Source organism: Eublepharis macularius, chromosome 11, assembly GCF_028583425.1.
Source record: "Eublepharis macularius isolate TG4126 chromosome 11, MPM_Emac_v1.0, whole genome shotgun sequence".
Lineage (NCBI taxonomy): Eukaryota > Metazoa > Chordata > Lepidosauria > Squamata > Eublepharidae > Eublepharis > Eublepharis macularius.
Genome location: NC_072800.1, coordinates 9,971,571 through 9,999,139, shown reverse-complemented (window position 1 = coordinate 9,999,139; position 27,569 = coordinate 9,971,571). Strand labels below are relative to the sequence as shown.

General features: G+C 46.6%; 1 protein-coding gene across 6 annotated transcripts in view; it reads right to left on the bottom strand.

Annotated features, from left to right (window-relative positions):
* PTPN3 (protein tyrosine phosphatase non-receptor type 3) overlaps window positions 1-27,569 on the bottom strand; it is a 178,779-nt gene that overhangs the window by 134,396 nt on the left and 16,814 nt on the right. Inside the window, exon 1 of one of the 6 annotated variants that reach the window (XM_054990822.1) lies at window positions 4,625-4,815. The exons of 3 other annotated variants lie outside the window; for them this stretch is intronic. The gene's annotated coding sequence lies outside the window, so the exon portion shown is untranslated. Of the gene's footprint in view, window positions 1-4,297; window positions 4,341-4,527; window positions 4,602-4,624; window positions 4,816-27,569 lie in introns of those variants that run through there. 2 more of the 6 variants (XM_054990823.1, XM_054990824.1) reach the window with 2 other exon arrangements.

Sequence of the window (27,569 nt, the reverse complement as noted above, 5' to 3'; positions counted from 1 at the left end):
TATGGGCAGTTAAATACATAATTATAAAGTGCCCTGAAAGTTTCTGTATTTACATTAGCAAGCAGTAATAGTAACATCAGTAACGTGAGAAAAAAACTTGACTGACAAATGCACAGAGGAATTTTTAAGAGCTTTGAATGGGAACTGTTTTCACTCAAAGCCTGTAACTCATGGCAGAAAACTAGGTTTCTTGATATATACAAAGGATATACCAGTGGCTACCTACAACGCGTCACATCACTGCTGGGATATCCACAGTACCCCAATATTCCAACTATCCCATCCAATGACTACCTACCACAATTGCCAGAATAGGGGACAAAAATTCTAGAAGCCTGAAGCAGTACGGTATTTATGTAGTTTCATCATGCAATAACAATAACAACATTTGATTTATATACCACCCTTCAGGACAACTTAATGCCCACTCAGAGTGGTGTACAAAGTGTGTTATTATCATCCTCACGACAATCACCCTGTGAGGTGGGTGGGGCTGAGAGAGCTCCAGAGAGCTGTGACTGACTCCAGGTCACCCAGCTGGCTTCAAGTGGAGGAGCGGGGAATCAAACCCGGTTCTCCAGATTAGTGTCCTGCCTCTCTCAGCCACTACACCAAACTGGATCTCTTCAGCTGTGGTGAATCTCTCTTGGATTCTCTGCAACTTCACAGAGAATCCAAGACAGAAAGATCTCTGCCCCAAGGAGATCCGGCCTGTTGCACTCCTGCTTCTCTCTCCTATGTTCTTCTGCAACATACACCCCCGCTCAGGATACCAGAGACAAATCAACGCTAGAGTGACGTTATCTGTTATTTTGGGCTTCACGAGGCACTTGTGCCAAGCAAACTGGCCAACACCATTTTATATAAAGCTACCATCATGATAGGGAATATCCAAAGCGAATGAGTGCAACATCAAGAATAGAAGAGCATGGCAAAAGAAACAGGACGACTGCTGAAACTGCAACCAAGTATGGAGAATAAGAAACCACCTAAAAGCACACTCAGAGCAAGAACAGAGTACGGGTGCGTAATATAAGTGCAATAAATAAAAGCAAATGAAACAAGCATGTGGTTCTTTTGTAAAAGCAGAAGTATACTGAACATCTGTTCCTCCTACACAGATGATAATCTGCCAGTATTACACCAGAAGCAGATTTTAAGGAGATACCTAAATGATGAATTCTATTTCAGCTGTAAAATATCAAGCACTTTTGCCTTTGGGCCACTAATAGTCTGACTGAAGCAAAATATTTTCATAGCCAATCCCACTTTACATGCCAGGAACATTAAAAATACAGTAAAAACAATAAACTAATGACAAACACAGCATCAGAGATTTCAGCAGGAAAAAAAACCAGACAACAGGAACAACGATAGTCAAAGGAGGATGAAAACAAAACCCAAAAAAACAGTAGTAGTAAAGACAGTGACATTAACCACCAACTAAACACAACCAATGGCCTGGGGGAATGGATACATCGTCACTTGTCGCCTAAAACTCAAAGCGTGTGGGCACCGTCAAAAGGATGCAGGCAGAGAATTCCATAATCAAGGTGTGACAACTAAAACGCCCATGGCTGGTATCCTCGACTTTGAAGGTGGGGGCAGATAGAGGAGTGCTCCTGAAATGGATTTCAACTATCAGGCAAGTTCCTACAGGAGCTGGAGGGCCATAAACTGTCTCTACAGCCAGAATAAGAACCAGCACATTGAATTGTGCCTAGAAATGTACAGTTCTTACTCTCAAGGGCCGTTTTCACACTGCTAACCGGCCACGGAACATCATACCAAGCTCCTGGAATGACACCGTCTTCCTGGCGCAATTTCACACAAGAACTTCCCGCGCGAAATCATGCCAAGAAGCTGCTGTCGTTCCGGGAGCTTGGCGCAATGTTCCATGGCCGGTTAGCAGCATGAAAACGGCCAAGGTGTGCTCCTGATAAGCTCACTTGGCAAATGCCATGTGAGCCACTTAAAGCTTCCAAGCAAACTGGCAAAAAAGGGATCATCTCTCTACAGAAGTTTCATTTTCAGTTCATTTATGCATTTTAAATGGGTGATGCAAGCAAAGGCAACCTACAGGAAAAACTTACTATATTTCATGGCTTCCCTATTTGTCCCCTTACTATAGCACAAAATCTGACCTAAGAGAGGCAGTTGGTCCAAAGCAAGTCTCTTTAGATCCAATAAAATTTGTTTCCATGTAAGTGTACTATGAGCATAAGCATGTAGCCTGGTCCTTCGCACATTAGTTCAGAAGTAGGCCTACAACACTCCGTGGAATTTGTTCCCAGGAAGAATGCCCAGGATTGCAACGCGACCTTAAACAACATTTTTGCAAGTAACTGAAGAGGGAAGAAACAGAGAAGGCAACATGAGCACAGAACAAATCCCTGTTCAGTAATATAATACAAAAAACAAATGATTAATTCGTCATGTACCTACTTATGGGTGAGGAGGGGACTGGGAAAAGTTTGCTAATATTAAGTAATTTGGCATTTAATAGTATGGTAATAAATAAATAACCACCATGGTAATAAATAAGAGCCATAGTACTCTTTGCACGCCCTCGTCTCTCAGCGATTTTATGGAGCTCAAACTAACTTGGGATGTGCCAGTATAAAAAGCAGTTCTGAACACTTAGACATTTTACCAGATTTTTTTCCGTTGCAGTAGGAAGTGTGTGTTCACACCCTAATAAAGCAAACACAGGTTCACCAAAATAACTTGAACTGGTGACGATGTCTCAATCTATGTTTGTGTGAATATTTACCGGAAAACGGCATCAAGATTTCCCCAGATAATGTCATGCAAGGCACACCGTGTCAGCCAAGAGAAAAGAGAGCTTGTCCCATCATGTCAAGATTGCTAGTAAGTACCTGTAACAGAAGCCACACACCACGGCCTCACACCTCTGTTATTTTGCTTGCACCATGCATATTGCTACCACATAAGATGAGGAGTCCCTCAGTCACAAACACATACATGCTACTGAGACACCCATGCAATACGTCCCAGATTTCCAAAAGTAGAAATGTGAGTAATACCTGGAAAAGAAATACTACACACACCCTTCCACCACACAGAGACTTACACTTGAGATGGTAATTTCCCAGAAATCAGCATGCAATCAGGCAGCAGATGGTCCAGTGGGATGTGAAAAATCAGGTGCACTAGGTGAGTAGCTACTCCACCTCCACCCTTATCAGTGTCAACAGAAACGGGTACAAAGAGAGTGCCAGCAAAACATTCATTCTCACAGTGGGACTCATCTAATTTGTAAAGTGCCAGCAAAATATGCAGTCCATTTCACCACTCAGAGTCACACCCCACTTGCTCAGTTGCAAACGTGTCATCATGGCACATACAGCAAGAAGCACTAGGCAGTACTTGCATTTTTATCCCCTGTTATCCTGGCCTCTCCCTCCCTCTCTCAATCACACACCACACTATGCTTCCAGTCTGATGGTAAGCTGTTTGGAGCACAAGCCCGTCTCTTTGTTTATGCTGCTCTGTAAAATTCCTGATACAGTTAAAGGTACTGCAGAAAGATAAAAAGCAGCAATAGGCAATTCTCGACAATGTACCACATTCTAGTGTGATAAAACAGGGCTTATTTCAATAAATGCAGCCTCCATCCCAATTAAGTTCCCAGCTAGCACACCTTTTTATTTCTCCCATATAAAAATGAATAGTTGCCAGTTACTCCAGTGGGACAGCCCTCAGGTGGCACAGCCCTCAGGGCAAATGCACAGTGCACAAAGATGCTCTTGAAATACAGAAGCCTATCTTTGGTAGATAAATACAGTCTAACAACAAGCATTCTGCAAATAATTATCAGGGCCACAATATTTATTCAATTTCATTAAAAATCTTTTGATAAACACAAGGCACCCCCCCTCCCATCAAATGTTACGAACTCTTGCAAGAGGCAATCCCCTCCCTTCTTCACAGACACAAGCGAATCCCACAACACATTATAGGCAAACACACCCAGATTTAGTCAAGTGGGGAAGCCAATCAGCAGCAGTGGCAACAACAAAATAAGCGACTCCTAGATTCTAGGATAAAACCCAGGTTGCTGAGGGACGAAAAATTCCCGCCCGAACATCTGGTGGGCTATGGAAAATAAAATAATAGTAACAGTAGCAGTAGTAGTAGTAATAATAATAATAGGTAACACTCCGTTGACCCCTAGATCCTTTGATAAAATCTGAGTCAGTGAAGCTGACTCAAACATCTGGTGGACTACGGAAACTGAAGTAAAAGTAACAGTAGTAGTAATAACAGGCAGTACCTCACTGACTCCAAAACTTCCAGCCCCCCCGGATCATGACCGCCATGCCACTTCCCACTAGGCCCCACACCCGCGACGCTGAGGCGGCCCCACGAGCCCCCCCCGGAAGGGGTCCCTGCGGGCGGGAAACGAGCCCCTCGGCCGGGCTGAAGGCGCTGCTTCCCGGGGCGGGGGCGGCGCCGCGCTCAGAGCTCCCACTCGGCCGCCCCGCCCCGCCCCTCCGCGCCTACCTGGCAAGGGCGTCGTGCGGCCACAGGGACGGGGAGAGGCGCCGGCGCCGCCCCGAGGGACGCGGCCGAGGACAGGCGCCTCCTGCCCTTCCCTCACCTGCCGGCGGGGGCGGCTCGGCGTCGGCGCTCCTGCCGGTCCGGCCCGGTCCGAAGCCCCCGCGGCGCGCCTGGCCTGGCCTCGCCTCCGGCCCGGGCCCCTCAGGGGGACCGGCCGGCTGCCGAGCGGGGGGGACCGGGCTGGGCCCAGAGCCAAGGCGGCGGCCGCGCTGCTCTCCCTGCCCGCCGCTCCCGCCACCTGCCCCGCTCCCGGCAGGCGCGACTTCCCCTCGGGCGCCCCGCCTCGCCCCGCCTCCCGGCACTCCGCCCGAGCCCAGCCGGCGGCCCGCCTCCCCGGCCCGGCCCGGCCCTGCCCGACGGGAGAGCGCCCGGCCGGGAAGCCGCCCCGGCCCGCTGCGGCTGCGGGCGCCAACTCTGGGGCGGGGAATTCCTGGAGGTTTGAGGCGAAGGGGCGGGGAGGGGCCTCCGCTGGGGTTGCCAACCTCCAGGCGGTGCACAACAAACACGGCAAAGAGGCACCTCCGGGAGAAGCACAGGGGAAACGGGGAACCGCCCCCACCCCCCGCCCAAACACTGGAGAAATAGCAATAGTACAAAAATACTATGCATATATGTATATTTATAAAGTGGCGAGTACATGAAGTGCACAATCCTCCCAATATTTCCAAACCGTGCGTAGATAATGTACGTATATGTATTATTATGTATATCAATGTATAATTATACTTTTTTTTTCCTTCCATGCCTCATGAGAAATATTGGAGGATTGTGTATAGGTAGAGTATATTAACTATGTACTAGAATATATTGATATTTTTATATGGGGTATATTTATTCACTTCATGCACTCACCACTTTATAAATATATGTGAATACCAGTATTTTTGTACAATTGATATTTCTCCAGTGTTTTGTGGGGAGGTCCCCATTTTACCTGAGCTTCCAGGTGGTGGCTGGAGATCTCCTGGAATTAAAATTGATCTCCAGGCCATAGAGATCAATTCCCCTGGAGAAAATGGTGGCTTTGGAGGGTGGACGCTACAGCATTATACCCTGCTGTGGTCCCTTCCTTTCCCAAACCCTGTCCTTTCCAAGCTCCACCCCTCCCCCAAATCTCCAGGAATTTTTTGACTTGGACCTGGCAATCCCAGCCGCAGTGGGAAATACTGCCAGAGTCCACCCTCCGACTCAGCCGTTTTCTCCAGGGGGGCTGGTCTCTGTAGTCTGGAGATTAGCCTTCCTTCCAGGAGATCTCCAGGCCCCACCTGGTGGTTGGCAACCTTACACTCATGTCCGCAGCTACTCTGCAGACTTCTCTCCCCAGGAATAGGGGGGGGCTCTTTAGACCACCTTTGCAGAAAAGGAATCCCTGGTCAATGTCCCCCCTCCAGGCACCAGCAACGGCTTTTCCACTATGCATGCGACTTAGGAGTTCCTAAGGTTGCCAACTTCCAAGTGGAGCCTGGAGTTCTTCCAAAATACTGAGTGACCTCAGGGCAATCACTTCCCCTGGAGAAAATAGAAGCTTTGGAGAGTAGACTCTACGACATTACACTCAGCTAAGGTCCCTCGCCAAACCGCACCCTCCCCAAATCCCCAAGAATTTTCCAACCTAGAGTTGGCAATACTCGGGCCCTCCATCATAGGGCCCTGACCTGGATAGCCCCGGTGAGCTCTCAAAAGCTAAGCAGGGTCAGCCTTGGTCAGTAATTGGATTGGAGACCTCCAATGAAGACCAAGGTTGCAGAGGCAGGCAATGGCAAACTGCCTCTGATAGTCTCTTGCCATGAAAACCCCACCAGGGGTCACCCCATGAGTCAGCTATGACTTGAGGGCACTCTCCACCACCACATCGTAGGGCATGCCCCTTGCCTGGCCGAAAATGTTGTGGCCCTGAACTACCATGACTTGTGTCAGCAGCAGCTTCCATGGAGTGGAGCCCACTTTCTCAGGTACAGGAGAGGATCCTCGCTACTGTAAAGGAAGGCGGCCAAGCCTTGTGGTCCCTCTGGTCTCTCTCTCTCCCTTGCCCCAAATAACTACAGTGCACCCTGCACCAGAGGCACTAATGTGGATCCACTAGCCCCTAAGCTAAGAGCTTTAAGATCCTGGTCTGGAATAGCTTCTCTTCCCACTTTTTTTTTAAAAAAATGGTAACATCTAGCTTAAGGAAGAGTTCTTGAAAGCCTGTCTTTGTAGCTGGTCCCAGTAGAAATATTGTGTGGGTTGTAGTTTGTTACAGGCTGCAGCGAACTTCTGTCTCCCCTAGGTAGGCTTTTGATGTAGGAAGGACAAAACGAACGGTGAGGCCGTGAAAAAGTGGGGAACTTAGGTTTCAGCTGTTTTCTCAGAGGTTCAGTGCCTTAAGATCTTTCAGATGGATTATTCTTGTTCCCCTCAGTGGAAAGGCCCTCTGCATGTGCTCAGGAGTCCCGTGCCACCCATTCCATTTTAAATAGCGATCTTACCTTCAGGTAGTAACTAGGATGTTTCCCAGGAAGAAACACCGGAGCTTGGCTGGAGTGTGCCAAGCAGCCATGGTGCATCACTCCCTGTATTGCGCCAAGCCCTTGCTCGGGGTGGGCCTCCTGGAGAACTGGCCCTGCCCGAGTCACTCGGCCGCCTTATGCTTAATTGTCCTCTGCTGGGCTTCTATCAGAAGTGATTGGCTTTGTTTCTACAGGCAGGAAGGAGCAAGATGGAACAGGCACTCGCACTCGTAAGCTGAAACTGCCCTCTCCCACCCACCCTTTCTCTTCCTTGCTGGTTGACAGATTGCTTGCTTCATGGCTGATGTGGTTCTCCACGGGAAGCTCCAGGGTTATATATGAGCTAGCCTCTTGTTTGCTCAGGGCCATGCCCATCCCAGTTTTCTGCATGATTATTCAGAACAGAAGCAAGTCCTGCTCCATTTAATGGAGCTTACTCCCAAATGAATGTAACAATAACCTCCACAGAATAATAACGTAATAATAACATTCTATTTATATATCGCCCTTCAGGACAACTTAGCGCCCACTCAGAGCGGTCTACAAACTGTGTTGTTATCCTCACGACAATTACTCTGTGAGGTAGGTGGGGCTGAGAGAGCTCCGAGAAGCTGTGACTGACCCAAGATCACCCAGCTGGCTTCAAATGGAGGAGTAGGGAATCAAACCTGGCTCTCCAGGTTGGAGTCCTGCTGCTCTTAACCACTACACCAGACTGGCTCCCTGTGGGATTTTCTTCTTAGCAAAACAAACATAAAAACAAGGTGCCCACAGACATCACAGAAGGCACTGGTTCGAAATGGTTTGCCTGACCACAATGTTCCTTGATTGTAACATCCCCATGTTACAGGAGAGAGCAAGTGCATCTGTGGCTCATGTTAAGAGCAAGTCCTTTGTATATATTTCCTCATGTAATTTGGTATGGGGCTGGCACTGGAGCTCTGGATATGATTATTGTTTCTAGGAGACAGACTCTTCCAGGATATCCCAGGCATCTTTTCTGGTTAAGACGAACTATTTTTTAAAAATCTCAAATTATATCCTCCTATATAAAAGGCTTAAGTGTATTCAAGACAACTCACTTCCTACGCTGATGCACCACCAGAGGGCGCTGCAGTGTAGGGAAGCCCAGATGAGGCAGCCAGACCTCCAGAGATCGTGCCATGGCAGGAAGCCCAGGCCGGGATCAGGAGTGGAGCAAGGGGCAATGCTCACCCCCCGCCTTTACCCAGATGGGATCAGGAGCAAAGCACGTGGCAATACTTGACCCTGCCTTCACCCAACTGGGATCAGGAGCAGAGCAGGTGACAATGCCCACCCCCCGCCTTCACGCAGTTGGGATCAGGAGAGCAGCAGGTGGCAATGCCCACCCGCTGCCCTCACGCAGCTGGCATCAGCAGCAAAGCAGGTGGCAATGCCCGCCCACCCTTTACCCAGTTGGGATCAGGCATGGAACGGGGTAATACCCGCCCTCTGCTTTCACCCAGCTGGGATCAGGAGTGGAGCAGGTGGCAATGCCTGCCTTCCACCTTCACCCAGCTGGGAGCAGAGCAGGTGGCAATACCCACCCCTGCCTTCACCCAGCTGGGATTGGGAACAGAGGAGGTGGCAATGCCCACCCCCTGCCTTCACCCAGCTGGGATCAGGAGCAGAGCAGTGGCAATGTCTGCCCTTTGCCTTCACACAGCTGAGATCAGGAGCGGAGCAGTTGGCAATGCCCACCTGCCCTTCACCCAGCTGGGATCAGGAGCGGAGCAGCTGGCAATGCCTGCCCTCTGCCTTCACCCAGCTGGGATCAGGAGCGGAGCAGGTGGCAATGCCCACCTATCCTTCACCCAGCTGGGATCAGGAGAAGAGCATGTGGCAATGCTGGCCCCCTGCCTTCTCCCAGCTGGGATCAGGAGCAGAGCAGGTGGCAATTCCTGCTCCTCATCTTCACCCAGCTGGGATCAGGAGCAGAGCAGGTGACAATACTCACCTCTGCCTTCACCCAGCTGGGATCAGGAGAGGAGCAGGTGGCAATGCTCACCCCCCTTACCCTCACCCAGCTGGCATCAGGAGCAAAGCAGGTGGCAATGCCCACCCACCCTTTACCCAGTTGGGATCAGGCGTGGAACGGGACAATACCCACCCTCTGCCTTCATCCAGCTGAGATCAGGAGTGGAACATGAGGCTATGCCTGCCCACTTCACCCTGCCTGGATCAGGTGCGGAGCAGAAGGTAGTGCCCGCCCCCCATTCAACCTGCCAGAATCAGGAGTGGAGCAGGTGCCCCCCTTACTTGGCCAGGATCAGGTGCAGAGGAGGTGGCCATTGTCACACACACACACCCGCCATCCAGCTGGAATCAGTGACGGAGGAAGAGGGAATACCTGCCTGCCCGCCCTCCCTTTCTAGGGCCCGTTGTATTTTTCCCACAATGGGGTTCGTTGCTAGTTATCTATATAAATGACATAATCTCTCTCTTTCATAGTCCAACAGGAAGTTTCAGACAACAACCCTTCTACACATTGAGGTTTTTTGAGAGGAGAGAGCCTTAGAGTCAAACATAACTTTGTGGATCTCTGTCCGGGTCTCCTGACATGAAGTTGAGTCTCAGCCCCAGGGCATCACAATTACGAATCAGGGGCCCGGGATTGTGGTTGGGGGAGCGAAGTGTTCAGCTCCACAAAGTGTGTTGAGAGTCGGTCCTGTGTGCCAGAGAAAAAGGAGGGAAGGCAGAAGGCTGGACTCTTCAACCATCCTGGTGAAATGTGTCCACTCATCTCCTGGCACTCTGTTACTTCGGAGACTGCCTGTGGCTGATTGTTGAGACCCAACTTCATGTTGGTGGACTCAGACATGGATCCACACGGCCATGTTTGACTCGAAGGCTCTCTCCCAGTTTGGTTTGGAAGTGAGAGGCTTGACTGCGTTGGGGAGACGGGACCTTCCCTCACTGAAGCAGATGTCTGAAATAGACCCCACCTGTCTCCACTTTGTACATTTTCACCTCTGAAAAGTTGGCAGTACATGGCAATAAATCCTACCGCTTGCCCTGTCACTCTGTTGTTTCCGAAGGGGCCAGTCTACTGTCTACCATTATGCTTTTAAAAGGAGAGGGAGAAGGTGAACATTACAGTGTTCATCTGAAGGTCGCAGTTAATGTCAAGAATAAGGCCTGTGCTCCATTCGTTTAAGTGGTTATTCCTGGAACATGCAGGTCTTTCTCATTTACTGTACAGCAGTCCGGCCCTAGTTATAAAATACCTACAGGGGGAAATGAATAAAGAATGAGGTTAGGAGCCAGGGGATCAGAAAAGACTAATTGATTTCCATATGGATGTGCTTTAAAACTCTGTACAGATGGTCCACTTCTATATTTGGGGCTGGTAAATGAGGTTTGCTCTGGAGCCTCTCAGTAACTTATCAGGACCTCCAAACCCAAGCAACATTTTCCTTAAAGGGCCAGGTGCCGCTGTGGCTTAATTTGTGTTACATTAGAAGCATCTGCTCAAAGTTGCATCCTTCTGACACCGTCAGGCTAGGGTTGTCTACGGTTCTTTTGTGGGGCATGAAAGATTCAGTCTCTTTCCACTTCCTACCTATCTTGCACTTGCAGAGAGCAGCAACAGAGGGCCAAGCTACAAGTGAGGAATGACACTTGAACGGCAAGTGAACAGACTCGCGTGTGTTCCTCCCTGTTCACTTGCGCTCCACTTGATCACGTGTAGCTTGGCCCAGACTGAATGTTGGCAACAGCTGTGGAGAAACAAGAGCAAGCAGCTATCCAGGAAGGAAGGGAGAGTGAGCCAGAGCTGGGTGGGGTGCGACTGCAGAAGCCGCTCTGCAGGTGCCTAGATGGGAGTAGGTCAAAGGAGAGAGAGCCAGAAGGTGTGTGCTGATTATTCCTGGTCTTTTCTAAAGAGGAGGCGCTTGCCTGGGATTGTGGCCTCTCAGCCCAGGACGAGAGACCTGTCTCTGACACTGATTAGAGTTGATATTGTGTAGGGGGGGGAGCATTAGAACCAGTGTTCGTGTTGCAGCTGAAAGCGAAGTCTGTGTGCAAGAAGCCTCATTATTCCAGATGAGACGTAGCCTGTCTTTTCTGTCTTCTTGCAAGGAAGTCTCTCTGTGGGACAGAATTGTCTTTTTCACCAGATTTCTAGCCCTTCCTGGCTTATAGGTAACCCCTCTATCCCGAAACAGCTTCTCATTGACAACAATGGGCCACCTGAAACAAACACAGTAAAGAGTCCACCAGCACCTTTAAGACTTCACCCAGCTTTATTGTAGCATAAGTTGGTTCGTCTTAAAGGTGCTACTGGACTCTTTACCATTTTGCGACTACAGATTAACACAGCTAACTCCTCTGGATCTAACACAAACACAGACCCTGGAACAAACCTAGACGCCAACTTTGTCCCTGTATTCTATGGTTGCCAACCTCCAGATAGGGCCTGTAGTTCTCCTGGAATTATAACTGATCTCCAGACTACAGATTCCCTGGAGGAAAAGGCAGCTTCCAGGGGCATTATGGCATTATATCCCTGTTGAGCCCCTCCCCAGACTTCACGCTCTTCAGGCACCGCCTCCAAATCTCCAGGAATTTCCCAAGCTAGAGTTGGCAACCCTACTGCGTTCACTCAGGAGCTGCTGTTATAGGACCTAGCAACACGAGCAATATCATTTTGTCGGGCTCATCCACTTGCTCATTCTCCAATGTGAAAATACACTGTAGTGTGTCAATAATGCCCATCAGCTCTTGACATAAAGATAAAAATACAGTGGGTACAAAAAACAGTAAAGTGTCATCAAGCTGATAATAAAACCTGCAACATTCAGAAACCAGAGGGAGAACATTTCAGCCTATCTGGACTCTCCAACACAAATTCTTCAACAAGAGAACTTCAAAAGGAGATTCCAGAGTAAAACTGCTGGGTTCGGTTCATTAAAACATTTTGCAACATCTCTGAAATCTGGGATTTTTTATCCCATATCATAGCAGAATCTGTGACAGGTGTTAACTAAATGAGCCTAACTAGTAAACAGTCTTTCTGTTTTTCTTGATTAGATGCGAATTTTCACATAATCACATTTCACCCTGTACTTCCTTCCTTTCAGATTCCCTTGACCGGGTTGTTCCTTTGTTTTTCATACTCCTATGTAAAATGGCCTCATAGTGAGGCTCCACTCATTGCATCTGAAGTGGATTCTGGTCCATGAAACCTTGTGCTGGAATAAAAAGTTCTTCGTCTTTAAGGTGCCGCAAGATTCCTGTCCTTTGCCTTCCCAATGTCAGCCAAGGCTCCATCCCTGATAGCAAAACTGTGCCGGGTTTCATCACTGCCCTTAATTAGAAAACTGCTTGAAGCCGATTCTGTGGTTAGCCATTTCCCAAAAAGCTGCCCCATATATCCTGCAGGCACAAGGTTTTATACGTCCACAGACTTTCCAATAAAGATAGGTGGATTCATTTCCTAGCAAACACAGGTTCTGAATTGATAAAATAACTCAGTGGGTGTCTGACTTATATCAAGAGGTGTTCGTTTAAAACAATTCAAAATGCCCCCAATGCCAACCTGCTAGTTTTGGGCAAGCCACATACATACTTCGAGCATTTCCATTTGCTGTGGTGTGTGTGCACGTGTGTAATATTTGCTTAGGTCAAATGGCCTACTCTTAGATCCATTTGAATGCCATAGCAGCAGTGTTATCTGAAGAACATCTGTTGGAATTCTTTTCTTCCATGCCTCATGATGAGAAATATTGCAATGTTATCAAATAGGAATCCTCTTCCCCCTTTTAATTTAAAGCAAGGAAGTCAAATGTGTTTGGTGTCATTCCTGAGAAATAGGTCTATATTATTTACACCAAATGTTTCTAGAGGAATCTGAAAGCTGTCTGGAGGAATAAGTCCTTGTGGCCTGGAACAGCTGCCTACAGCAGCTGCCTAAATGACACACCTACAGGTGGCAGCTCAGGGCTAAACTACCTTGACCTGCTCAAGTTCATGCTCTTTCCCATATGTCCCTTGGTAGATATGCACAATTAGAAGGGCGAGCTGGGAAAACATTCTCAAATGTGAACTAAAAGGATGCATTCTCCAGCACAGAACTCTTGGGATCTTAAAGATAGCAAGGCTATTTAACTGTTCAGTATACCCTTATCCTCCAAGATTTTAATCCTCATTTTATCTTCAAAACAGCTCTGTGAGGTAGGTTAGGTTGAAAGTGTATGACAGGAGGTCACCCACAGAATCACAGAGCTGGAAGGGGCCATACAGACCTTCTAGTCCAACCCCCTGCCCAGTGCAGGATGAGCTTAAAGCATTCCTGACAAATATTCATCCAGTTTCTTGCCTGAAAATATCCTTACATATTTCTTTCTTCCCCGTGTGTGATACCTCTACGTTGATACATCGTAAGTCGCAATAGTACGTTAAACTTATCTAACTGGTCTTTCTTTTGAGGAATTATTTTCTGTTTTGCAACATTTTGCATAAATCAGTTTAGCTGCAATAACAATGTATAATACTATCACTTGTTGATTACTTGGAACTGGTGCTGCATAGTTTAATAGAAACAATTCTGATTATTGCTTAGGTCAAATTGAATACCGTGAGATATCACTGAAGACACCATTTTCTTTAAAAGTTGTGACTGCCTGTGAAGCCACCACATGTGTATAATTTCTCTTGTCTTCGGCACAAAACCAATGATCAGCACCAGAGTTCCTATACATGCTTATTAGCCTTATTGGCCAAACATGCCAGAGATTAAACATCTTACAGATATTCTCTCAAAAAAGGAGATTAACCAAGAAAGTTGAACCAGCTATCAACAAGAAGGTCCACACACCCATGTTAATCACAGAGAGCCAGTTTAGTTTAGTGGTTAAGAGCAGCAGGACTCTAATCCGGAGAGCCGGGTTTGATTCCCCACTCCTCCACGAAGCCAGCTGGGTGACCTTGGGCTAGTCACAGCTCTCTGGAGCTCTCTCAGCCCCACCCACCTCACAGGGTGTTTTGTTGTGGAGATAATAGTAGCATACTTTGTAAACTGCTCTGAGTGAGCGATATATAAATGGAATGTTGTTGTTGTTGTTGTTATAGAATCACAGAGTTGGAAGGGGCCGTTCAGACCTTCTAGTCCAACACCCTGCCCAATGCAGGATCAGCCTAAAGCATCCCTGACAAACATTCATCCAGCCTCTTCTTGAAAACTGCCAGTGAAGAGGATCTCACCACCTCCCTAGGCAGCTGATTCCACCTTTGAACTACTCAGACCCTGAAAAAGTTTTCCCCACTATCCTGCCCGGTACCTTTCTGCATGTAATTTAAGCCCATTGCTTCGAGTCCTACCCTCTGCTGCCAACTGGAACAGCTCCTTGCCCTCCTCCAAATGACAGCCTTTCAAATATTTAAAGAGAGCAATCATGTCCCCCCTCAGTCTCCTCCAAACTAAACATTCCCAAGGCCCTCAGCCTTTCCTCGTAGGGCTCAGCCTCCAGACCCCTGATCATTCTCATCGCTCTCTTCTGCACCTCTCAATTTTGTCCACATCCTTTTTGAAGTGAGGCCTCCAGAACTGCACACAGTACTCCAGATGCAGCCTGACCAAGGCAGTATAGAGAGGGACTATGACCTCCTGCGATTTTGATGCAATGGCCCTTTTGATACAACCAAGACTGCCTTTTTTGCCACCGCATCACACTGACTGCTCATATTTAGTTTACAGTCCACTCTTACCCCAAGATCTCTTTCGCATACACTACTACCCAGAAGTGTATCCCCCAGCCTGTATTTGTGTTTCACGTTTTTGTGGCCCAGATGTAATACTCTGCACTTGTCTTTGTTGAACTGCATCCTATTCACAGCTGCCCACTTCTCCAGAGTATTCAGATCTTGTTGAATTTTAACTGTATCTTCTTGGGTGTTTGCCACTCCTCCCAATTTGGGATCATCAGCGAATTTAATGAGTAGCCCGTTTACCCATTCATCCAGATCACTGATAAAAATATTGAAAAGTATCAGGCCCAAAACCGAGCCCTGTAGCACCCCACTGGACACCTCCCTCCAATCTGATGAAATGCCGTTGACCACCACTCTTTGGGTGCGGTCCTCTAACCAGTTCCCTAGCCACCAAACTGTCCTATAGTCCAGTCCACAGTCTTCCAGTTTACCCATTAGATGTCATGGGAAACCTTTTCAAAAGCTTTACTGAAATCCAGGTAAATCACGTCGACAGAGTTCCCATCAAAGATCTTTGATCAAAGATCAAAGAAGGAAACCAGGTTGGTCTGACAACATTTGTGGGGACAAAACCATGTTGACTTCTCTGGATCACTAAGTGGTCCTTCGGATGCTTACAGTTCAATCCCTTTAAAATCTGCTCTAATATCTTCACAGCTACAGAAGTCAGACTGACCGGCCTGTAGTTTCCCGGGTCATCCTTCTTCCCTTTCTTAAAGATTGGGAGAACATTCGCTCTTTTCCAATCTTGTGGCACATCCCCAGTCCTCCAGGAGGCCTTGAAGATGATGGACAGCAGCTCTGCTAGTTCTCTAGAAAGTTCTTTGAGCACTCTTGGGTGCACCCCATCCAACCCAGGGGATTTGTATTCATCCAGTGCAGCCAGGTGCCTCTCTACAACCTCTCTGTCAATGTCAACTAGCCACCCAGCTGTCATGTCTTCTACCATCTCTAGATGGGCTCGAGTTCTTCAGGGAGAAAACAGAGGCAAAAAAGTCATTAAGCCTGTCTGCTTTTTCTCTGTCCGCCATCAGAGTTTCTCCTTCCACTCCCAACAGCAGTCCAATTGCTTCTTCTACCTTGCGTTTGCTTCTCACATATCTGTAGAAGTTTTTCTTATTGTAGCAAGCCCCCCTGGCCAGACCCAGCTCGTACTGAGCTTTGGCCTCTCTGATGGCTGATCTGCAGTGCCTAGTAACCCTCATATATTCCTCTTTAGAGGTCTGTCCTTCTCTCCATTTCCTGAACATTTGCTTTTTCTCCCTTAGCTTATTCTGGAGCTCTCTGTGCATCCACATCAGTTTCTTGGAGCCCTTACCGTGTTTCCGTCACCCAACCTCAGTGCAGGTACTTAAGCATGGGTCTCCCAGATTCTAATCCAACAGTCTAATTACTACACTACTATGAAGGCCAGGATGATATTTGACATTCCAATACCCTTTTGTGCCTGAAGCACAGATTGTCCGGGGGGGGGGGGGGGGCTTGACAGTCATATTTTTGGGGTTGGTCTCCATCCATAGATGTGCCAAAAATCTTTTATTTTGCATTGTGATCCATGAAGAAAATGATTGGCTTTGCTTCTGGATCCACAGTATATATAAAACCATTTGCTTGTATGTCCTTTTGGCATTTTCTATGGAAAATGTAGATCAATTAAAATAAACAAAATAAGAACACACTGACTACCCTCGCAACCTCTGACCAGGACTGGGATGAGGTACAGATTTTATCTGATTTTTGTGATGTGCTCAGGTACACATAACTTGAAAATCTGATGTTGTGAATGTCCTCTGGGATACACATTTATAGCTAGACTAGAGTGTGTGTGCTTCGGATGTCTTCCATTTTCAAGCTTACCTCAAAATACTGAGCTGTCTGCACATGGGGGCAAGAACAACTGGGATCTTTAGATACGCAAATTAAATCCATTTATGTGATCCATAGAATTTAGGGCTCAGGAGGCTCCATAAAACTGTCTGCTACAAATCAGCCAAGTCCCAGAGGCATGTGGCTTTCAGGAAATACCTGCTTCTTGTTTCAAGCAGGCTTATAAATTAGTGCAGCCAGAAATGGATTCAGTCCGTGGCTGTTGGTAATGTTGGGCGCAGCAGTTCCTCAGTTATGGGCAGGGCTTTTTTTCTGGGAAAAGAGGTGGTGGAACTCAGTGGGTTGCCCTCCGAGAAAATGGTCACATGGCTGGTGGCCCCGCCCCCTGATCTCCAGACAGAGGGGAGTTGAGATTGCCCTCTGCGCCGCTGAGCGGCGCAGAGGGCAATCTCAACTCCCCTCTGTCTGGAGATCAGGGGGCGGGGCCACCACCCATGTGACCTTTTTCAAGAGGTTCCGGATTTGTCTGCAAGGCACCCCAAGGGAACCTGGCAGGCCTGTTCAGGGCTAGCCAACCTTACAGGCAAATTATAACCCATGAACAGAGGGTGCTTGTGCCAGTGCTGAGCTGGCAGTGCTTCTTGGGCTGGCATTGCTTGGCCAACACTGGCACCAGGGACTTGGTGGCTTGAATGTGGAAGTTTTAGGGCTGTCAACCTTCACGTGGGGCCTGGAATTCTCACAGAATTACAACTGATATCCAGACAACAGAGTTCAGTTCCCCTGCAGAAAACGGCAGCTTCGAAGGGTAGACGCTATGGCATCCCTAAGCTTCATGGCCTTGGGCTTGGACTTAGACACACAACTCTCTATAGGCATATGCCATCAAGTCACAACTGACTTATGGTGACCCCCCCCCCAAAAAAGGGGCTTTCAAGGCAAGTCAGAAGCAGAGGTGGTTGGCCATTCCTTTCCTCCGCAGAGTCTTTCTTGGTGGTCTCTTATCCAATTACCAACCCTGCTTAGCTTCTGAGATCTGATGAGATTGGGTTATACAATATCATTCCACACCCCCTCTGTCAAGATAATTTTATTTAATTTAAATGTTCTGGTAGCTAAGTGGGGCCTGGGACCCCAGCTTTCTCGTTCAGAGGACAAAGAGGCAGAAGCAATGACCGGCATAACATAAACAAAACAAAAGGTAACATTGTTAACAGAAATTCTCTGAATTCCTCTCTACCCAGTTTCTCCCTGAAATCCAACAAACCATTCTCCCATCCCTCTTTTTAGGAATTCAGTCTATTTCCAATTAATTCTGCTTGGATCAGAAGAAAAATTGGAAGGTGGAGGGGCAGGAAGGGAAGATCTTCAAAATTTCAGAATTTTACTCTGCAGATGCTCAGAGGCAGGCATCATCTTCCCAAATCTTCCTATACTGCTACAGCACCATCTTGTGGAGTGTAACATCAAAAACTCACCTGTAAGGGCTGAAATTATAAAAGACCATATAACACAATAGTAGAATAGAATACTCCAAGGAAATGAAAGAGAATTTCTAAAAGAGAATACTAGAAAGAAAAAAAAGAAATTCCTTTTGAAGCTGAGTAAGAGGAATCAATGGCTATATCTTAAAAGGGGGCATTTTGGAAAAATTCTCTGTAGCACTCCCCACCCCACAACAATTCTAACAAAAGCCAGGATCTCTGTTGTAGTAGTAGTAGTAGTAGTAGTAGTAGTAGTAGTAGTAATAACATTCGATTTATATACCGCCCTTCAGGACAACTTAATGCCCACTCAGAGCGGTTTACTGTTATTATTACCCCACAACAATCACCCTGTGAGGTGGGTGGGGCTGAGAGAGCTCCAGAGAACTGTGACTCGCCCAAGGTCACCCAGCTGGCTTTGTGAAGGAGTGGGGAATCAAACACGGCTCTCTAGATTAGAGTCCCGTGCTCTTAACCACTACACCAAACTGGCTGGTGGTGGTGGTGGTGGTGGTAGTAGTAGTAGTAGTAGTAGTAATAATAATAATAATAATAATAATAATAATAATAATAATAAGCCTTGCAATGATATTTTCTTATAATGGAAGTCTGAAAGACTGAGGGTCTGGATCTTGTGATACTCAAGTGCTACTCAAGCTATGCTCCCGAATGTGAAAGACTCCTCAAGCCTTATGGAAGGCTAGGTCAGTCTAAACTAATATTGTCAACAGGTAATACATTCGTTACTTTTAGAATGGCAGGGTTTATTGGATTTGTTATGAAGAAAAAGGCAAAAACATTGGCCTCCAACAAACACAGCTGATTATTAGATATAATGGTACCACACTAAATCATTTGATATTTTACATGTGATATTTGGTAATCAATATTTGTAATTACTTAATATCAGATTGATACTTTTGTTAAATCTGCAGTATGTAATTAGTTGGGTTTTAAGTTGGTAGTATTCAATGTTACTATCTTACATATCATTTTAATGCTGCAATCATATTTTCCAGCAGCGTAAATGTAAGAAGAGTCCTGCCAGATCAGCCATCTAGTCCAGCCTCTTGGTTCACACAGTGGCCAACAGATACGCCTGAAAAGTCTGCCAATCGAACATCCAGCTCTCCACTGGTCCTGCCCCTGGCAACGGGCACCCAGGGATAGACTGCCTCTGAACATTCTCATTCAGCCACAATGACTAACAGCTCGTGATGGACTTTTCCTCCAAGAATTTGTCTAATCTCCTTTAGAGACACCTAAGCTAGAAGCCATCACCACGTTCTGTAGCAAGGAGTTCCACAAGTTAATTATGCCTTGCTTAAAGAAGTGCTGTCTCTTGTCTGTCCTGAATATAATCCTCATCAATTTCATTGGGTGTGGCCAAGTTGTAACATTTGAGAAGAAGTTATTTCGAACCACTGCCTGCACTCCGTGCATCATTTTATAATCCTCTATCATGTTCCCACTTAGCTACCTTCTTTGTAAACTTTTTTTTTAAAAAAACTCATTAGGTTTTCCTCATAGGGAATGTGTTCCAATCCCTTGATCATTTGGGTTGCCCTTTTCTGTATATTTGCAAACCCTTTTTCAGGATGGGGAATCAAAATGGGGCACAATATTCAAACAAAGGCCACATCATAGATATCTGTACAAAAGGCATTGGGACAGTGGCTATTTTATTTTCAGTCCCTTTCTCCATAATCTCTAGTGCAGAATATGCCTTTTTTAAAACCTCTACCACACCCTAAGTCAACATTTCCTGAAGCTGTTTACCAACTAGGACACCGAGATCTCTTTCCCACTCGGTTGTCACTAATTTGGACACCTTCATACATATGTAAAATGTTGATTGTTTCCCACAGTGTGCATCATTGTATACATACTCGCACTGAATCCAATTTGCCACAGTGTTACCATTTGTCGTCTAGTTTCATAGAGATTCAGTTGGAACTGCTTTGGAGTTCCCCAGCCTTAATAATTTGGTGTCATCTGCAAGCTTGGCCACTTCACTGCTCAACCAATTTCCACTGATTCCAAACCATTTGTGGACAAATTAAATATTACCAGTTCTAATATTTCTAGGACTACTCCATTGTCAAAACTGTCTATAGCAGAACCCCCTCTCTCACAGCCTTTCACAGGTTTGGGGCTTCCCCTGCCCATAAAGTCTGGGTCACTACACCTGTAGAACCTCCACTATAACAGGCGGAGAGCCCCCTGACCCAAATCCTCACAAGGTCCCCTCTCTCCTCTTTCAGAAGCTCCATAGGTCAGGCAGCCAGTTCCCTATAGGCACCTCCCCTCACCCAGCTACAATCCAAGGCTATTGGAGAAAGAACAACTTAGAGAAAACTTTCCCTATAGATGTGCTGCCACCATTTAATTCACTACGTCCCTTGGTCATGACCAGAGGCTTGGTATGTGCATGTGGTATCCCTTTCCCCTCAGCTAACAACTTCAGGCCCGCCAGGGCTGAACAAAAGAAAATATTTATTTACAAAGTGGAACATATGAGTGAATGGATTTCAAACTAACAAACAAACTGGAGTTAAACAGAATGTTTCAATGTGTAGAGTTAAGATTTTTAATATACTTTTTCTTATAAGGGTTTCATAGAATTTCATGCTTTATACACGTATATTCTTAGAATGAATTAATAGTGCAAAATGCCTTTTCGGAACCCCCCGCTTCTCTTTTCTTCACATATCGTTCAACTTTTGCTGAAAGCTGATTTTCAGAGAGAGACAGAACATAACCAATGCCGAAAATGTTTCTCTTTTCTCAGTTGCTTAGGAAACTTCAGATAAGGCCACGTTCTTTGAGCTACTGTCTCATGAGAAGAGAGCTACAAAAAAAAGAGCACATTCAGTCCATGTATCCATAATTTTTGAAATAACATGGCCCAAACCAGGGCTTTTTTTCTGGGGAAAGAGGTGGTGGAACTCAGTGGGTTGCCCTCAGAGAAAATGGTCACATGGCGGGTGGCCCCGCCCCCTGATCTCCAGACAGAGGGGAGTTGAGATGGCCCTCCACGCCGCATGGCGGCGCGGAGGGCAATCTCAACTCCCCTCTGTCTGGAGATCAGGGGGCGGGGCCACCTGCCATGTGACCATTTTCAAGAGGTGCCAGAACTCCATTCCCTCGCGTTCCCCCTGAAAAAAAGCTCTGGCCCAAATACTGAACTTCAGGTTGAATATGTTGGGCCTTGGCTTGGGAGACACAACAAATGGATCAGAACAAGCTTGGAATTAGCCTGCAGTACCTCTGCGGCCTCTCCTCAGTAGAGGCGATCGCCTTCTCCTTCCAGCAGCTCAAAGCCTCCTCTCCCTCCAACAGACACTAGCTCTCATTGGCCCAGTATTCCGCCCCCTCCCATTGGCTGTCTCTCAGGAGAGGCGGACCTGGAGCCTGTTCTGTCAATCATAATGTCCCATTTCTCCTTCCTGTCATTTAACCAGTTATTAATCCAGGTAAGGATCTGTCCTCTTACCTGTTAAATTTATGCACGTGCCTATGGAGAAGGAGTTTATCCGTTTTTACCTGCCTGCCCTACCCATTCCAATTGCTGAAGAGGAGTATAGTTTTAGTATTTTTGCTGCTATTGGATATGGTTTTATGATTTTAAACTGTTTGTACTTCGTATTGTATTATTAATTTTATACTATATTTATTGTTATTGTAGTCTTTGTTGTTACCCACCTCACCAGTTTGCGGGGAGGGCAGGTTAGGAATTTAATAAATTAAGTTTATTAATTACTTACCTGATCACCCTTATCACAATGCTTGTTACTCTTAAAGAACTCCAAAGAATTGGTGAGGGAGGACTTCCCTCTGAAGAAGTCACGCTGATTCTTCTCAGTAGGATTTGTTTCACTACATGCTTAATAATTTGATTTATTGCATTTAACAATTCCACCAATTTACTTGGAATAGTCAAGCAAGTGCAACCCTCTCCAGAAAAAGCTGACACCTTATTCCCTACTGGGAGGGAGGAGGGAGGCCAGCACCTGCTTTTCTTATCCAGTACTACACTGTGGGGAGTCAAGAGACGGAAGAAGGAAGAGGGCCCACCCACACTCTGGTGAAGGAGGGAAGGAGCCCGCCAGACATTGGGCCCAGGGGGGCTTCCTGGGGCTGCCACCTGTCGTGGCACTAGCAGACTCCAACACCATGGGCAGCCTGGTCGGTACCCCTCTGCCTCTGGGGCCCTAAGCAACCACCTAGGTCCACCTAGTGGATGGGCTGGCCCTGTCAGTTATGTTCTCATTCTCTGCTAACCCATTTCATAGCTCCTCTGTCTTGCAGAAGCAGGGCAGAGCAGTAGAGGAAACACTGAGAGCATCTCTGTTCTCTAGCAATCGTCTGGCCATCCCTAGGAGCACCACATTGTACAGTGGATGGTGCCTGAATGTTAATTCCTGTACTTTTACATGCATGTGCACTATAGTCAGGATGCATCAGCTACCCCATAAACTCTCTGAAAGCCTGGAGGAATCTCTCAGCAGAGCTTTCGAGCCACCAACAATCTAAACCTCACCCACCAACAAATGGTCCATAACAAAGGATGTGTAGGAACCTTTCAAGTTTCCAAACAACATTACTTTCTGGGCACAGAAGATCAAATCAAGCTTATGACCTGCTAGCATGCAGCTTCCCTGGTGTAAATAACTCTTCCGATCATGCAATTATCTTTGTTGGGGCTAATTCCCAGCTGCTTTGGGGGAACAATTTACACTAGAGAAATGACATGAGAATAAAGGGTTCAACATGCCCCTAGCACCACTTTCCCATCTTCAAAGCAGCCATATGGGGATTAACAAAAACTCACAGGAGATCTTAATCATGGAATCCCCCATGACACGCCTAGTTTGGCCCCGAGCATTTATGACCTATGTGAGTGAGATTAGATAAGCTGCAATTTTGGAAGAGATCCAGGACCTGCCTAGAGCTTGGCAATCCTAGGTGAGATACCAACAGCTGACACCTTTTAGACGTCTGACACTCTTCTTTTCTGGTAACTCTATAGTCCCCTTCTGGGACTAGGGTTTGTAGTCTATGGTGGGATATAAAAAGCTGCTTGTTTCTAAACGGTTGTAATATATCATAATCATTTTGGTTTCTGCCATCTACATTCCAGCTGAAAACTGTAGCTACACAAATGCATGGGCAGAATATTGGTCTCAGCTTCCACCTGACGGGGAGGTATGCTCTCTAGCTAGCAGCCACCAGCCAGCAAAAGCTATGAAAGAAATGTATTCTAGCCATTAGTGCCCATTGAGGAAACATCTGTAGCTACTGGCTAAAGCAGAAAGCAGAGAGAAAAGATCATTCTTCTCTCTTGAGGGCTATTCTGAGATATTGAATGTAAAGGGCTGCCAAGAGGCTGGGTTAAATTAAAGAATGGGGGAATTTTTTCCATTTTATCCAAGTCTAACCCAGTTTTAACAGCAGGAGCATAAAGATCAAGCATACATGCAGGGGGGTATGGCAATTACCCCCTCCCCCCTTACACACACCTATAAAGAATAGATTGGAGCATGTTCAGTAGCACAATTCTGGCTTGGGCAATTCTGTTTTCATTGAATGTCCCAACTGTTGATCATATTGTATTTTTGCTCCGTGATTGTCCTAGCTATTGATTATATTGTATTCACTTGCAGTATGTAATCTGCCTTGGATGTCAGTGAGAAAGGCAGACTAGAAATAAACACCAACAGCAATCCTCAGAGATTTGGGGGCAATGCCTGAGGAAGGAGGAAATCCATGTGGAATTTCATCTTGAATCTGCCCTCTGCCCTTGCCATTTTCTCCAGGGGAACTGATCTCTGTAGTCTGGAGATCAGTTATAATTCTGGGAGAACTTCAGGCCCCCATCTGGAGGTTATCAGCCCTAGCATTAAATGTATGTAACTTTCTCAAGCAGGCTGACCATTCAGCCTGTCCCGGCAGAGAGCACCAGCCCCACCAACAGAGATGTTGATTGGAATAATTTGCAGGCACAAAAGTGAAGTCAGTTCCTTCAGGAGTTATGAAATGTTACTCTGGGAATTATTATGAGTCTGAATGGAGGAATTCAGATTGTTATGAAAATATGTAATTCTCACCATCTTTTTGGAGATGGCATCAACAGGATATATGTTAATGGTGGCTGAGCCCAAGCCCCTAGCATTTCCCACTGACCCACAAAGGAAGCATCAGCGTCAGAAGGGTTGGAGATGCTGACGTAGATCTGGTTGAGACAAAGGCCTGCTTGGACTAGCCCTATTCAGAAGTTCATTTTTCCCGGTCCAACCAGGAGTCATGGGAGGGCACCCGACTTGCAATCTTACTGCACCTGTCTTGCGAGAAAAGGGGCGATGCTCTACAGCTTTGGTACATGCAAACACACTCCTTCAAAAAAAAAAATGGAAGTCGGATTCGGTTTCGTTTTCTCAGCCATGCCGGACGCTCCTCTCGGCTGGTCCGGGAGGAAACGACCGGGCACCCTGACCGGGCAGCTGATCCGCAAGGATTAGCCCCCAGGACTCCCAGGGAGGGAGCCAGGGTCCGGGACGCGGCGGGAAGAACTCCCCGAAATCAATGCGGGGGGGGAATTGCCCGTTTGTCCCTATGGAGGCCGGCAGACGTGCGCGGCGCCTCGAGTGCCGCCGGGCAACGAGAAACGGCAAATAAAAGAAACAGGCGGAAGCCCGTAAACAAGCGAATCCCTTCTGTTCTACAAGCGTTTGTGAAGGAGAGGTTGATCTGAAGAAGACTCGTTCTTCCCCTTCGTTGAGTTCCAGAATTTTGTTGGCGCCCCCCCCCCCCCCCCAAAATGGCAGCAAAGAAGCAAAGTCCCGCTCTCGGTAAGTCAATCTCGGCTACCTTGAAGGGGGAGTCGCTCGAAGAGTTGGTGCGCAGGGCGGTGGTGGAAGCCATAAAACCCTTTGTTGACAAGCTGAACGAAACTGATCAAAGGGTGGGCTTAATTGAAAGCGAAGTGAAAACCATTAAGGAAGTAGTGGGGGGGGCAGAGAAGTCTGCTCTGGAAAGTGCGTCACTTGTGAAGGCTACAAAAAAGGAGCTGAAGCTGGTTGAGAACCAGCTGATCGGGCTACAGATGGAACGAACACAGACAATTTTGCGTCTCCAAAACGTGAAAGAGGAGGAAAAAGAGGATCTGTGGGAGGTGGTCTCGGAACTATTGGCGATACCCGCGAGGACGACTAAAGAAGAGGTTAAAAGCGCCATTTTGGAGGTCCGTCGGGCTTCTTCAAAATATGCAACAAAGCGACAGTTGCCTCGTGAGATCATTATTGACTTTTCATCTAAAAAGATTCGGGACACCATCCTATATAACTCATACAATGCGGATTTGGACTTTATGGGTTTGAAAGTCAAGATTTTGAAGGACGTTCCATTTCTAGTCCGGAAACGGCGTTTTAAATATAAAAAGTTTGCAGCTCTTCTGAGGGACCATGGAATAAAGTACAAATGGTTATTCCCGGAAGGAATATGGTTCAGATATAAAGATCAGGCCTATAAGATATTATCAGAAGATCAACTAAAGGATTTTGAGAATAAAAACCCAGAACTCTGCTGCACCGAGAACGAAGAAAAGGAGGAGCCGGAGGGGGGGGAGGAGGAGGAGAGTACCACAACAGCGGTTGCACAGAGAGAACTGCGTCCGGGACCTAGAAGGGGGAGGAAAGTTTAATCAGAATTTGAAATGTTTATTCTCTGTATGATTAACCACTCCATCATTATCCTATGGAGCTATTTTTGTATTATGACAGTATGAAGGGAAACATTGAAGTGTAGTGTTTAGTGTTTGTAGTTCATTCCCCCCCCTTTTTCTTTTTTCTCTTTTTCCATCCCCCTTTGTCCCTTCCCTCTCCCCTTTCCTTGTGATAGTCTTGTGTAGTGCTGTGTAGTGTTTTGTAGTTATGAAAAATAAAAAATTTATAAAAAAAAAAAATGGAAGTCCACTTATGCATACTGATTGTGCTAATCTCACACTGTGTAATCCGCCTTGAGTCTTAGTGAGAAAGGCAGACTATAAATGACATAAATAAATAAATAAATAAATAAAATATTGGTTGTTGTGGATTTTCCGGGCTGTATAGCCGTGGTCTTGGCATTGTAGTTCCTGACGTTTCGCCTGGCGAAACGTCAGGAACTACAATGCCAAGACCACAGCTATACAGCCCGGAAAATCCAAAACAACCATCGTTCTCCAGCCATGAAAGCCTTCGACAATACAAATAAAATATTGTTGCCCTTTTCACACAAAATGGGGGCCTCGCTTATTGTGATGATAGTGGGTGGCATGCATTCGCATTACTTGTGGCTGTGTTAGCCACCAGACCCCTCTCTCCTACTAGAAGGGCAGTTTATGAATGTGAAACATCATAAACCCCTTTTTGCCAGCAGTTCCAGACGCTGCCCAGCAAGGTGGCCTCGAGACTGGAAAGTTACCAAGACATGAGTCACAGGGGATGACTGAACAGCCCCCATGCCCTGGAGAGCAGCAGAGATAACAAGCGTTCCTCAGACACCTCCCTCCACCTTTCCTCTCCCACTTACCTAATCCAGGCTATTCAATGCATCTGATAGCCTCCCTATCCGGTAGTTACTGGGACATCAAGCAATATTTTACTTTTAGTCATATCACACCTTTCCCAACTTATTGTCCTATCTCTGAAAAAGCAATTAAGTCATTGTTTTGGAGGCAAGATGTCAGTCTTGCTCCAGGGCACCCTTTGCACTGTAACTAGACTGCCCAGCCGTATGCTCCGGATGTGTGTGTCTTGGTACTGGTCCACATGCCCTCAAGTTCACTTGGGCCTCCTTCTCATCGTGAAGTGCAGGTCACTTAGCTTTTCCTCCATGGATCCTCTTCTCCACCTCCCCAAGACTGGTAAGTATCACCCGCTCCCAAAAACTCTCTCCCATTATTCTCCCAGGGTTTAGCTCTGTATATGTTGTTTGTGTGTTTCCTGTGTTTCCCTTTCTATCGCTCTGTTAATAAAGAAACCTTTCCAGTTGTACACCTGCCTGTTTACTTGAGAGTTCTCTAAGGGAGTATCCTGGTATACATTGGTGATCCCAGGTACCCCCTCTCACTGCATCTCCTTGAATGCTAATTCTCCTACCTTACAAGGAGACCCCCCATTTGGGTAACAGCTGTAGCACCAAAACCAAATGTCTAAACAGAGTTAATGATTTGCAAGTCTCAGCAAAGGCAGGTCTGCAGTTTCCCAGCATCACAAGTTAAGTGGCTGTGAGCCTTTTTCATGTACCCAGCCTGGACTTACAGTGCTAGATGTTCAAAAAATTCAAGGTATATCAAAGAAATCATGTTTTCTTTCCGCTTTTGGACTGTGAGCCTTGGGCCATGGATGAAGTGGTCAGATTCTGTGCAGTTGCTAGAGCCTATTTTAGTTCTGTATTAATTTAATGGATTGAA